A 13,969-nucleotide genomic window follows, 5' to 3' on the forward strand; every position below is an offset into this window, starting at 1 on the left:
ACATTCATGGTCTTCCATAATCAGGCTTGATTCTATCAGTTTTGTGGGGTTGTCTGCTAGTCCTGTCTACCATAACTCTTTTACTTCTATAAGAATGTTCTCTACTGCATTGTCCTCCAAATGCACCTTGAATCTTTATTCCTTTGGGCTTAGACAAAATCTGAAATAATAATAGGACCTGGTATTTATCTAGTATATTTTTATAGGTGTTTATTTACTATGTTCCAGGCACCATCCCCTCAAAATTTATTTGTATTAATTCATTTAGCTTCACAGCAATGTTGCCTAATATGTTTTATTCATATTCTCATATAACAGATGAGAAAACTGAGGGACAGAGAGCTTAATCCAGGCAGTCTGCTTCTGGAACCTGCACTTCTAATTGTTAGAATATGCTGCCTTTCTGGATTGATGTTTTCTTTCAAATGTATTCGTCTTTCAAGACCCATACCACATTGTTTCTTCCCCAGAAAGCTTTCCCTGCCATAGGAGATTGTATTATTATTCTCAGATACTTTCTGTCCTTTCCTGAGGAGAATATCTCCCTGTTCCATCAATGGTTGGCTTGGGCATGTGACTTGCTTTGGTCATAACATGAGTAGAATGACACTCGGTGTGGATCTTATTTAATGAACTGTGAGGGGACATGACAAGTATCACAATCCAAGGAGAAGCTTTACCAACTGGTTTTCTCTTTTCTCTCTACCATGACACATAGAAATGTCATAGATAGAGACTGCTCCATCAGCCTGGGTTCAAACGAAAATGATGGAACAGAGCACAACTGGTTCATGTGCAGTGAGCTGGAAATCAATCTGATATAGACTGTTGCTGTTGTGAGCCACAGACAGTTTGGGGTCATTGGTTACTACAGCATAACCTAGCCTATTCTGACTGATACACCTGCTCTTGTATCCCCATAGATCCCTTGCCCTAGCACTCACTCTGTCCCTCCTGGAAGTTCCTGACTTACATGATTTGTTAACTTATCGTATCTTTCTTTTTCTTCCCTACAGTCTTGTCAATGCCTCCAGGGCAAGCTACATGCCTTACACTTGTTTGCTTCCCCACTCCTTCCCCACACTTAGAGCAGTCTAGGCACGTGGTAGGCTCTTAGTATGTGAGTAACTATTGAGTTCTTGATAATTTTTTTTTTTTTTTTTAATGAAGGAGGACATTTCACAGAGATCCCATGGGACCAGGCCATGTGTTCTGGTGACCCTTTTCCCACTTCTCCTTATTGCTTTCTTTAATCAATCTTCTCTCAAAACTATCCTCCGTGCTTTCCTCCCTTTGTCCATGTGCTGGAGACCTGGAGGAATAGTGAGGAGTCTTGCCTCACTATAGGTCTTCTCAGAGCTGTGTGTGTGTATATGTGTGTGTGTGTGTGTGTGTGTGTGTGTGAGATCAAAGAGCAAAGAGCTCAGGCACCAATCCCATTCCTAAGTCCCCCATCTTCCTCCATGGCACCCCATCCAGGTCTAGATCCAGCCTTAACACCTTGGGTCCTTGCTGCCTCACCTCCAAACATTGGGGGCTGAGTCAGAGTAGCTCTCCAACTTCCTTCCGGTCCTAAGATCCCTGAGTCCGGGCTCATGTTTATAGCAGAGTGATAACTAGTGAGGAGAGGGAATGGGGTTGATATCTCTGCCACCTTCCTAGGGTGTAGATTTGAGGAAGAACTTACCATCAGACATGCAAATGCCAGCTCTACACTTTCTTCAATTTTGCACCCTAGGAGCCTCACTCACCTCACCTAGTCACCCTAAATAAAACAGGATAATAGGAAATTGAGTCTGAATTGAGGGATGAAGCTAGGCTCTCCTGTCCAAACTCCTCCCCCAGCACTGTGGCGAGTGACTGGCCACTTACTTCGACTCAACTTGTTTGGTTGATGCTGGTTTAAGAGTCTGCAGCCCCCTATGAGAATGCAAACATTCCAGGACTTACCTGTAGTCACCACCAGCCAGCACCATGGAGTGTTGGCGACCAAGGGTTTTGAGTAATAGGGCACAATCTTAGGCTCCTTAGAGGAGTTCTGTGGGATAAGAGAGATTCTGAAAGGTAGAAGGTATTGCAAAGAACAAATACGATTACTTAGCAATTGTGGGCCAGGCTTGGAGTCCAGGTCATTGGCCACCTCTCTCCAGTATAGATTTCCAAGGGATACATCCGGATCTAGAGAGAGACAACAGAAGGCGGATCTTGCACAGCTACTGGGAGAACTCCTGACCCCAACAGCAGGCCACTTCTGGCCCCTGGGATGGTGATTTCTCAGTGTGCCACAGCCACTGGGAGTTAAGCTTTCTGGGGGCAGACACTCGCTCCACTCTTTCTGAGCTGTGCCTTCAGTGACTGACTCAGTCTTCTGCACTCAGACCAAGAGGTCTGACCAGAGGGCCCCCTCTGGAGCCCCCACACATCCACTTGTCTTATCAAGTTGAGACAGGGAAAGGAGAAGGAGAGAAAAGTTAATTTAAGGGGAGAAATTATCTCTGTTCTCTGCTAATGGAACCTGTAAATTAGGGCATTTAATTACCAAAGACAATTTGTTCATTTTGGATGCTAATATTTACATTAGCAACTGCTTTGAAAGCATGAAATCTGATGAATTGGCAAAACACTTTTACTCCTTTTCCCCAAATTAATCAAATGAGCTGTGATCAGGCTATTTATAAGTCTAGTTAAGTATATCTCCCTAGTGATTTTTCCTCCCACCTCCTTCACATTTTGTGAGCTCTCACAGCTATTCAGCTTCTCACCTAGATACTTGGTACCAGAGGATCTCAGTGGGAAGGTGCTTGATCTATTTCTATATTTAATGACACATTTCATCATAGTGGAACAGAGCATTGTACCACCTTTGTTGAAATTATATTTCAATGATAATCCCTTCCATTTGTATAACCCCTGGTGACTTCAAAAGTGCTCTTACAGAGAAGAGCTCACCTCCCATGCCTGCTGGCGAAAGCTTCAGACTCAGATGCTGATGGCTGACAGGTTTAGATGGGGCTCTTGCCCTAAAAAAGCCCAGGTCTGTAAGAAAACATTAATTTGGGAGAGAAAGATGCCAATGAATGGACCCAGAATGGACACCTAAGACCATCTTCAGAGCAAGGACTCTCCAGAAGCCACCACCTCCTGGTGCTAGCCATTCTGATCTCAGATGAGCCTCTTGCTCTTGCAATTGACCTTGATGGTAATCTGCCCTATTCTGACAACTACCCACACGCACTCAAATTCTCAAGGGATCTCTCTTCCTCCGTCTAGTGGCATTGTGGCAGGTGATAGAGATATCAGCCCCATTCCTCCTTCTCACTTGTTATTCCTCTGCTATAAACATCAGCCTGGACTCATGGATTTTAGGGCTGGGAGGAACCTGGAGAGCTCCTCTTGCTCAACCCCCTGACATTTGGAGATGAGGCAGTGAAGGCCTAAGATGTTAAGACATTTGTTAATTTCCTACATCTGAATGGGGCTGGGGGAAGGAGTCTGAGCTGTGGTGTCTGGCTGGCAGGAATATTACTAGCTCCCTTCACAAAGATAAACCTGTATCCTGTGAGATGAGCATAGGGAAAGGATGTCTGTGCAGAGAGGGTGGCTGAGGCTTATTCTATGCTGTGGTCTGAATGTTTATGTCTCCTCAAAATTCGTATGTTGAAATCCTAACCCCCAAGGGGACAGTGTTAGGAAGTGGGGTCTTTGGGAGGCCATTAGGTCATGATGGTAGAGCCCATGAATGAGATTCATGCCCTATAAAAGAGGCCGCAGAGAGCTCATTCACCTCTTCTACCATGTAAGAACACAGCAAAAAGACTACCATCAATGAATCAGGAAATCAACACCACATTTGCTGGCACCTTGGTCTTGGACTTCCCAACCACTGGAATTGTGAGAAATAAATTTCTGTTGTTTATAAGTCAATCACCCATTTTAAAGTATTTTTGTTATTGCAGCCTGAGCAGACTAAGACATTCCGCAAGGTTCACTTCCTCCTGGGAATCTTTCACTATAATTAACTATAATTACTGCTGCCACCATCATGTTTCCCTTTTTATGCTTTGTCCCTAATTTGGTCATGAAAATCTCCTCTTAATTCCAGCTGAGTTCAGCTGAAGTATTCGGATGAGATTTTATCAAAGGTGTGGGGATAGCAACAGGGAAAGAAAGAAACAGGAATGAGATCATTCAAATAAGACTTGGCTCATTCATCTTCAATAGGGATCTCCTAAAGAGGGTCCTCTGCTGTCCCCTCAGCCACCTCAATGGTACAGAAGCTATCTTTAACCTCTGTCATCTGGATTCTCCTTTGAGCACACCTAGATTCCTCTAATTTTACGTCTAGAAGAGAAAGCTCAGCCATGATGTTAGGAGCTTGCCCTCTGCCTTAGAAATGGTCAATCTGTATTAAGTATTAATTCCAATCTCTTTGTAATGTGCCTTTCTGAATTTCAGAGTCTGGAAATCTAAAAGCTACTGACTCCCTGGCAGCTAGGGTTCTGGTTGAGAATGGAATTCTGTCCACTAAATATACTTGTGTGAGATTTGGAAGGTGGGACTAATGCCAGGGCAATTTTCCTGAGGGTTTGCCTAATGGCATGGACACCTTAGGCTGCTGAGCAGAGCTGCAGGTGCAAACACTAAGCTCTGCGGATATTGAAGGGAGCTGCGGCGAAAGCAGCAATGGCCTCCCCAGATTGCATATTACATCACTAAGTCCACTGGGGCCTCCTGATTCCCACCTTTCATGGTTGGTCAGTTGGGCATAGTGCATGCTCAGAATATCATTCCCAGAGATCCAGCCTAAAGGAGGCTCTTTCAGCCCTTTCACTAATTTTCTAAGCACCATTTTCTCATATTAAATCATTTTCTGCATAACACAAATTAAATGATTTGTTTCCTGCATGAAGAACTCTGGCTGATACTCTCATTTGTTTGACTAGCCTGCTTTTCTGTCTCAGGTCACTTGTCTCCTTGTATCTAGTTAAAGAAAATGTCATCTTCAGAAGAGCACCTCTCCCATCTATAGGGTTTGCTTTACTTAATCTGAAATAGCAGCAAAAATCAGCAGTGGGTGGGTTCTTCCATGCAGGGTTTCTGTTCCTTCTTGCCCAACTCTAATTCTTCAGAGATGTGCACACAATGTTAAAGGCCCAGCAGCCTCACTGTGCTAAGAGAGATCTTCTGGGCCCCAGGGTCTTTCCTGTTCAGACAGCTGAGGTCCTAAAAAGGCATCAAGTTTAAAGCTGCCATATGGGCTGGGCCCCCACAGCCTTAATGGGATAAGCCCCCATAAATAATGCCAATGAAAAACAAAGAGGCTAGCTTTGATAAGCTTCCTAGAAGCCTAAGGCCTGAGCAGAATTTTCAGGAAGACAGGAGAAGTAGAGGTTAAAGGGTGTTATCGCTCTGAGATATGAGAGGGCAGAAATGAGCCACTGTGACCATCCAATTCCTTACAGCATGTCTGTACATTTGTGATCCAATTCATATTTTAGTATTCCGAATTATTTACAGATTGTTGTGTAACACAACACTTCAAAATTTAGTGGCTTATAATAACAAGCATTTTTATAGTACACGGTTCCTGATGGTGAGGAATCTAGGAACAGCTCAGTTGAGTGGTTCTAGCTCACTCTTTCATGAGGTTGAAGTTAAGGTATTAGCCAGGGTTGTAGCCATTGTACAGTCATTGACTGGGCTAGAAGATCTTCTAACTTCTAAGTTCACACATGTGGCTGTGGGCAGGAGGCTTCGGTTCCTTACCACATGGGCCTCTCATGCCTGCTGGCTTTCCCCAGAGCAAATAATCTGAGAAACAGAGAGGGAGAGGCGAGAGAGACAGAGAATGTAGTGTTTGTATAACCCAACCTCAAAAATGCCATGCAATCACTTCTGCCATATTCTGTTGGTCATGTAGAGCAAATCTGATATAATATAGGAGAGGACTACACAGGGTGCGAAGACCAGGAGGCGGGATCACTGGGGGCCATCTTGGAGGCTGGCGACATTTATACTGCATCGTTCTTCCCATGCTATTATACACATTTTACACATTGTAGATGCTAGTGGACAGTGCACCTTACCCAGAACTCTCCTGACCCCTAAGCTAACAGTGTGGACTGACCAATAGATCCAAATATAGAATTTGTAGCTTGATGTCTAAAGAAGTTAGAGATATTTTTATTCCTTACAGATTGTAAATTGGGTATTTTAATTGCTTTGGTGATAGAAAATTTATTTTCTAAACCTGAGATAATATTTTAAATACATTATTGAGCCCAGGAAGTGAACTGCTTACTCCTGCCTTGACCATGGTGGGTGCTGAACGTGACCTCTCTGTTCTGTGTCCTTGTGTCTTTTTCCACCTGCTCATTAGATCAACTCTGCCCTCTCCTTTAGCTTCTCTGGGAGACAAAGCACAAGCTATCAGCCCATTAAGATAACTTTGGAACCACTTAAGATGGGCTATTTCAAAAGGTACCAAATTCCCTGATCTTATAACTGAACCATTTAACTAGATCATCCTGTAAAGAGAAAATGCGTTAAAAATACCAGTTAATTACTTTTTTTTAATTCCCAAGGCACAAATAAGTCCTAGTTAACTGTCTTTGCACATTTATATATTTAGACATCAGGATGTGACTCTATCGCAGTCACAGCAGCCAGCAGGCACAGGAGTCGAGGACGGCTGGCTCTAAAGTCATGAGCCTGGCTTTCTCAGTCACATAGGGATGTACTCGACAGACTGTATTGCCTCATACCATCAGGTCCTTATGGTGAAAAGCCCTAGGAATAAAATCCTTGAACCAAGGCCTTATTAGCAATTCTTTTTTTGGAGAATATCCATTGTTGGCCAAAGTAATATGGTGTACCTTAAGTATCAATACTGAAAAATGTTAATTAAGCCTCAGTCCTGCCTTGATATGCCAGATGAGTAAAATTCAAAAGTGGGTTCAATTTACTCCTTGGAAGCAATTAGCATTAAAAAATCTGGGGACTAAACACTTTAATAAAACCATACAGTCTTTGAGCTAAAAAATTCATCTAGATTCTACAGCAGACAATATAATAAAGGACCTATATTGGAAAGGCCACTGAAAATCTATTTGCCTCAAGTCAAGCACGTCAGAACTGGTTTTATGGGCTAGGCTAGCCCCCATTTCACTTTTAAAGTGATATTTCACTTTTTCGAAATCTAGCTATTTAGTGGTCCAAATGCTTGGAACCAAGTAAGTATTGAATGAATGAATGAATGGGAAGTCCCAGTCAAAGTAGGTTTCACCTCTCGATGCCCTGAAATTCAAGCCCTTTGCCAATGGGAGAGATTCTTTGGTTCTATCTCAGAGTCCAGGTACGTTTACTTCTTGTACCACGTAAGGAAGATTGATTATCTGGTTTCTGGTTAATCAACATACTGGAATTGGTAAAATGAAAACAGAAGTTGCTTACATAGGCAGGCACAGACAGTAGTAAATCATGGCAGGTGAAACCTCAAAGAAGGAAGAGACAGGACACTTACAGAAAGCAGACATCTGCTGAAGGAGTCATGGTCGTCTGTGGTTCTGGAGAGAGGAGCAAACAGCCTTAACCACTTTCTTAACGTTTAAAGGAATTAGTGTGTTACAGCTCAGTACTAATTCATTTACACATTATTTCATTCAAAGAACACTTGGTTGTCACCCAGGTGCCAACAATGAGGAGATGAAACACTGTGTTGGGTGAAATCTAAGGTCTTCTAGCTCTAGGGTTCTGCAAAACTTGAGCATCTACTTGGAAAGCCGATTCATATGGTTTGAATGTGTCCCCTCCAAAATTCATGTTGAAACCTAATCCCTATTGTGGTAATATTAAGGAGTGGGGCCGTTAGGAGGTGATTAGGCCATGAAGGCTCTGCCCTTGTGAATGGATTTGTCCCTTATAAAAGGGTTTGAATGGACAAGTTCCACCCTTCTACCATGTGAGGACACAGGGTTCATCTTCTTTTGACCCTTCTGCCTTCTACCAGGTGAAGATGCCACTGTGAGATGAGGCCCATTGATGGAGCAGGTCTTCACCAGGCATTGAACGTGCTGGCACCTTAATCTTAGACTTCCTGGCCTCAAGGACTGTGAGAAAATAAATCTTGCTCCTGATAAGTTACCTAGTCTCAGATCTTTTGTTACAGCAGTGCAAATGGACTGAGACATCTCTGCTGGGCATTCTGCATTCTCTGAGTCTATTTCCAGGTGCCACTAAATAAAAAATCCTAACTCATATTCATACTACTCTGTAAAAAAGGCAAGGAAGCTTAATCTGCTTTAGGAAGATTTTCATCTCCATAGGTTTAACCAAGCGAGTATTGGTGCTCATCTGGGCCCACAGCCTGGTGGAGCAGCATCTTCTCAGAGAGGCAGGAAATGAAGTATCACCACCTATGTCTGTGGCACATGTCAAGGAGTAAAGGCTGAGGCATCATGTTGCTGTTTTATAACTGCAGCACAGGTAGACAGTGGGACAGGGAGAGACTCCTGGGAAGACTGGTGAGAGCATCCCAGAACTCCACTGGTCCCAAAGTCAAGCACTTGGTTACAGTTTTGGTGAAATAAAGAAAGGGGCAGCACAGCCAGGCACAGTGGCTCATGCCTATAACCCCAGCACTTTGGGAGGCCTAGGCAGGTGGACCACTTGAGCTGCACTAAGTGATGGGCCCAGGCTGGACAATCTAGGGTGCCATGGTCAATGGCAGTGTCAACACACAACATAGAGGAGGAAACCAACAAGCTGAACAATGCCTTGTTTTTCTTCGTTTCACACAAAATGGAAGGTGTTAGTATGGAGAGGACTATTGGAGGCCAAATGTCGTCATTCTGAAGCTGAGGACAGGAGAATTGACAAAGTTCAAGAATGTTTCCTGGGCATATCGGCAGTCATAGGCAGAGCCAGACCCGGGTCTTGGATCTCCTCTTTCTTAGGCCACACTCTTCCCCACTGGCCGTCAGTCTAAGTCTGCCGACAACCACTCTTACCTAGGGCAGGTATGATGATTCTCATTTCCTGGGTTGGTAACTAAGACTTTGAGAGGCTAATGACTCATCTAAGGACACACACATATGATGGATATTTAGTCTTCTAAAGAATAATTTTCTAGTGCTAAATGTGGAATCAAGAGCTGGTTCTTTTCCTCCAATTAAATGAGCCCTTACATAGAGAACCCAACTCACCTGGGAGTAAAAGCAAGTTTTGATGCCTTTCTTATGAGTCTAGACCCTTTTAGAGGAGAAAGAGGCCATATCAGGTGTAGTTCAGAGCACAGATGCTGGAGCCAGATGGCCACTCATAAGCCACGTATCCTGGGATAAATTAATCTAATTTCTGTGTGCTTTAATTTTTTCAACCAGAGAACAGGACCAGTAATAGAATCTATTCCATGAAGGTGTTGAGAGGATTACATGAGTTAATACATGTAAAATGCTTTAATACAGTGCTTAGCACAGAGTTAAATGTTAACTGTCAAGCTGTCACTTAGCCAAGGGGAGAGTAAGAGTTATTACTCAGCCTTCTCTGAAGGATATGGCAGGCTTTTTGCTTCTCACTGTAGGGTAGAAAAGGAAGCACACATTCATCTCCATCTGGATGTCCACTGTCTAAAAATCTTCATAAAAGTCACAGAAAATTGAGAAATAAGCAGGACCAGCAAGCTTCTGTTAGTCACTTGAATTCAAATTCAAAACAATTGACTTTACTTTGGCCAATGAATCAAGCCTTTAATGTCTTCCGGTACTGATCTCATAGCTGATCCTGCTAACATAGGGTGCATTTATTCTAGTGGCACTGGTCTCATTGGCTACACTAATCGACACTTGACCATGGCAGAGATGAGTGTCAAATGAAGGGAAATGGATTTGAGAGCTCCGTCTTGTTTGTTAAAGGCACAAAATCTCCCCTCCAAGATATAAAGCAGATCCCAGGGCCAGGACCTGTTTCATGATTCATATCCCATTCAGATGATTTGCTGGATATTCTTTTTTTTTAATTTCTTCACCAAGTTTTACTCCTTTGCAAATCAATCTGCCTATGATCAAATCTGTACTTAGTTCAGCAAATATTTTCTGAGAGCTGCTGTATATCAGACACATTGCTAGACCTTGGTGACTCAGAGATGACTAAGATACACACTTCCTGCCTCCCAGGAGCTTGCAGCCTGCTTGGGAAGGCATACACACAAAGGTCAGGGTGTAAATCCAGAGGAGGGGCACCTAACCAACCAGAGAAACAGAGGAGCTTCTGAGCTTCTGAGACCCCAACTCCTTCCACTTTCCCCTCTACCAACTGCCCCACCTCTCTCTTTCTCTTTTTAGCAAAACCCTTCAGAAGGCTTCTCTACATATGCTGTTTCCAATTTCTCTCCTCCCTTTCTCACTTGAACTTGCCCCTTTAAGCTCTTGCCCTGTCCTCTTCACCGACTGTTCTTGTCAAGTCATCATGTTTCTAGATCTAATTGCCAGTTCTTTTTCCTTATTTGTTTGAACTCCCAATAACATTGGACACAGTTGATCACTCTTTCTCCTAACAACACTTTCTTCATTTGGCTTCCGAGATATCCCATACTCCTATTTTTCCTCCTGCTTCACTGACTGCTGCTTCTTAGCCTCCTCATCTCCTTGACTACTTGATGTTGGCCCCCCACAGTTCAGTCCTTGGGGTACTCCTTTTCTATTATTGTTGGGTGGTCTCATCTAGTCTCAACTACATGCTGATGACTCTAAAAACTTTAACTCTAGTCTGAACTGCTCTCCCAAATTCAAGATTCATATAGTCAACTACTTACTAGACATCTGTACTTGGATGTTTAATAAGCACTTACATCCATGTTCCATACTGAGGCATTGATCTTCTTATCCTCAAACCTGCTTTCCCTGCCATCTTACTATTGATTTAATTAATGGTAACATTATCCTTTCTGGTGCTTAGGTCAAATAACTTTTGAATTACCCTTAATTCTTCTCATTCTTCCATAATTTACATCCAATTCATTGGTATTTACACTTATCTTTACCAGAACATGACTTCTTATCACCTGCACTACCATTACCAACCCATTGTCATCTTTTGCTCAGAATGTCACAATAGCCTCTTCTCCATTGATGTCTCTGCTTCTATCCTTGCCCCTCTGTGATCTATATTGGTATATAGGTATCTGTTTAAGTCCCTGATTTAAGTTCCTTTGGGTAGATACCTAGAAATGGAATTACTGGGTCATTTGGTAACTTTATGTTTAACTTTTTGAGGAGTCACCAAACTTTTTTTCACAACACCTTCCCATTTTACGTTTTCACCAACAGTGCACAAAGGCTCCAGATCTCCAGATTTTTGCCAACATTTGTTATTTTCTGTTTTTGACAGCTGCTCTGCTTCTTGCTCTTCCTTGAAGGGGTCAACCATCCTCTGGTCTTGGTACCCTGCACTCCCTGTTCCCTTTACTTGGAATACTGTCACAAATCTGCATGGTTCACTCTCCCATCCCCTCCAAGTCCTTTCTCAAAGGCCTTCATTAACCACTCTATTAAAACTGTACCTCTTCCCTTCATTAATGTTTATCCACAGCACTGACAGCTTTCTAACTTACTTGATAGCTTGCTATTTCTTTGTTATCTGTCCTTTCACCTTCTCCACTCTGTGATGGCAAAGATTTTTTTTTTTCAATCTGTTTTGTCGCTTCTGTACCCCAGTGCCCAGAATAGTGCCTGGTCTTTTAGGGATGGGCACTATTGTCAAAAATAATTATAAAGTGAAAGAATGATGCCTGAGTTGAGACTTAATGGATGTACTGACTAAGGCAGACAGACAATGCAAGGGTAGGAAAGAGGTTTTCTATGCTGAGGGAGCACATGGATCACCATGAATTGGATCTGCTTAATGAAATGGATGAGAGTCTTCTGAAAGCAGAGACCCCATAGTTACCAAATTTATCATGAGATTGTCTTTGCTTACTGTCAGTTACCATTTTTCTCCCCTACAAGCAATAAGATATGCTTATATGCTGATGAGTGTCCACTAGATTCTGCTGAGTTATAACAATGTGGATGTTGACAGCCATACATACCCTAGCAATCTTGTGAGAGAGGAGAAAGTCTATGATCCATACCTAGAAATAGACATGCAAGATCAGTACCTTCATATTATTGTTGTTATTATTATTTTTGTGTGGTACTTGCAATCCTCATTCTCTGAGTCACCCATCACACATTCTATATTCATCAGTCCTTAATGCAGGAAGTTTTAGCTCAAGGCTCTTAAATGATGCTGCTACCTCCTGCTGCTCCCTAGTCGAGTTAAAGTGAGCTGGAACCCCCTTCCCCATCTCCGTCGGCAAAGGAATTTCCACCAGACCATGATGGTGCCTGTCTGTGGCTAAATCTAACCTGCTCAGCTGCTTCCAAGAAATGTACAGCATCAGAAAGAGGCATATGAAAATACAATGATGTGAGTCAGGGTCAGAGTAAACTGGTGCTGATGCCAAGTGCTAAGTTTTCCTCCTCTCTCCTTATACCCTTTGCTTCCTGCACCACAAAGTAGCAGTCTGAGGACCTGGTCAGACTTCACGGCAGGTGGAAATCAGGAGAGGAAGGGAGAAAACAACTAATATCTCCTGTATGTTTTCTAAATCCAAACCCTGCTGGAGGGGCCCTCTGGGCTCAAAAGCTGCTTTCTGCCTATGCTTTCTGCAGGTAGAGAAGGAGCTCTTCCTACCTCAAAGGTAGCCCTTTGCTCGCTTCTCATACCTCCACAGACGGGGAGAACATGGATCTGAATGAGTTATTTTGCAGCAACCCGCAGCCACCCCTACCTCTGGCCTGACCCATTTCTTCAACTATAATGTGACTCTAATAATCCCTGCTCTGCTCTCCATCTTGCCTAGAGGCTGCTAGAGTTCATTAGATTAAAAAAATCTATAAGCTACTTTCAGCACCTTGGAGGTAAGTGCTCTATAAGTACAATGTAATAATAATAATGCTACAATAATTACCTTGATTAATTTATGCATAAGACAGAAAAAAAGATTCTTAATTAAGAAACATTTCAACAGTGTGAACACAGGCCCCATATATTGGAAAGTAATACTACCAGCAGGGATTCTAACTCTGGGGCAGATCAACAAAGATAATGAGTCACCCATCCTCACTCTGAGTGCCCTCTGTGTGTTGTGGGTTATGGGGAGGATGACAATGCTCTGTGGCCAACAAACTGGAAAGGCAGACGATGAAAGAGAGGAGTTTCGTATTGTAATTACATAAAACAGAAACTAAGTTAACTTGATGATACCCTTATTGGACTGCAAGTAATTAAGAACCATGGTAAGCTAGTCAGTGACATCAGTACAATGAATTAGTTTTAAAAAAAGAATTAAAAAGACACAGTCAAAACAAGCAAATATGGAATCACCTGTGGGTGGGTATAGAACTGGAAGCAAACTTTTGTGATCCTCCCTCTCTCTACCATTCAGGTTCTTAAGGACTGCTAGGGAAGAGATGTGTACCTCCAGTGTTATAGGTATATTACAAGGTTACACTGAAATGTGGAGTAGATCAAGATATGTTCTCATCAGCCATAAAGTTCTCCCAGGATGCAGCTCTTCTAAGACAAAGATGTGAAACATTTTTTATAGGGAAATGAAAAAGTGGTTCAGGATAAGGACAACCACCACAAATCCTGTGACTCATCTTCTCTTTGTTCGGCCAACATTTAATCTTCCCAAACAGAGGATTTGGGTGGGCCAATTTGCAACGTTCAGTATGAAGTGCCTGTGCATGGAAGAATATAAGCCAGGTTACCTTAGGGGCACCCTGGTGTCTGGGTCATTTGTGATTGCTTCAGGTTGTGCACTGGACCTGGATTAGATTTGCTACAGCTAGAGTAGCATGGGTGATTTAACCAACAAAGTGCCCTGTAGGAGATCTAATGCCTCGTTTTGTGGGAAGAAACTGGC

Source organism: Macaca fascicularis, chromosome 18 (genome assembly GCF_037993035.2).
Source record: "Macaca fascicularis isolate 582-1 chromosome 18, T2T-MFA8v1.1".
Taxonomy (NCBI): Eukaryota; Metazoa; Chordata; class Mammalia; order Primates; family Cercopithecidae; genus Macaca; species Macaca fascicularis.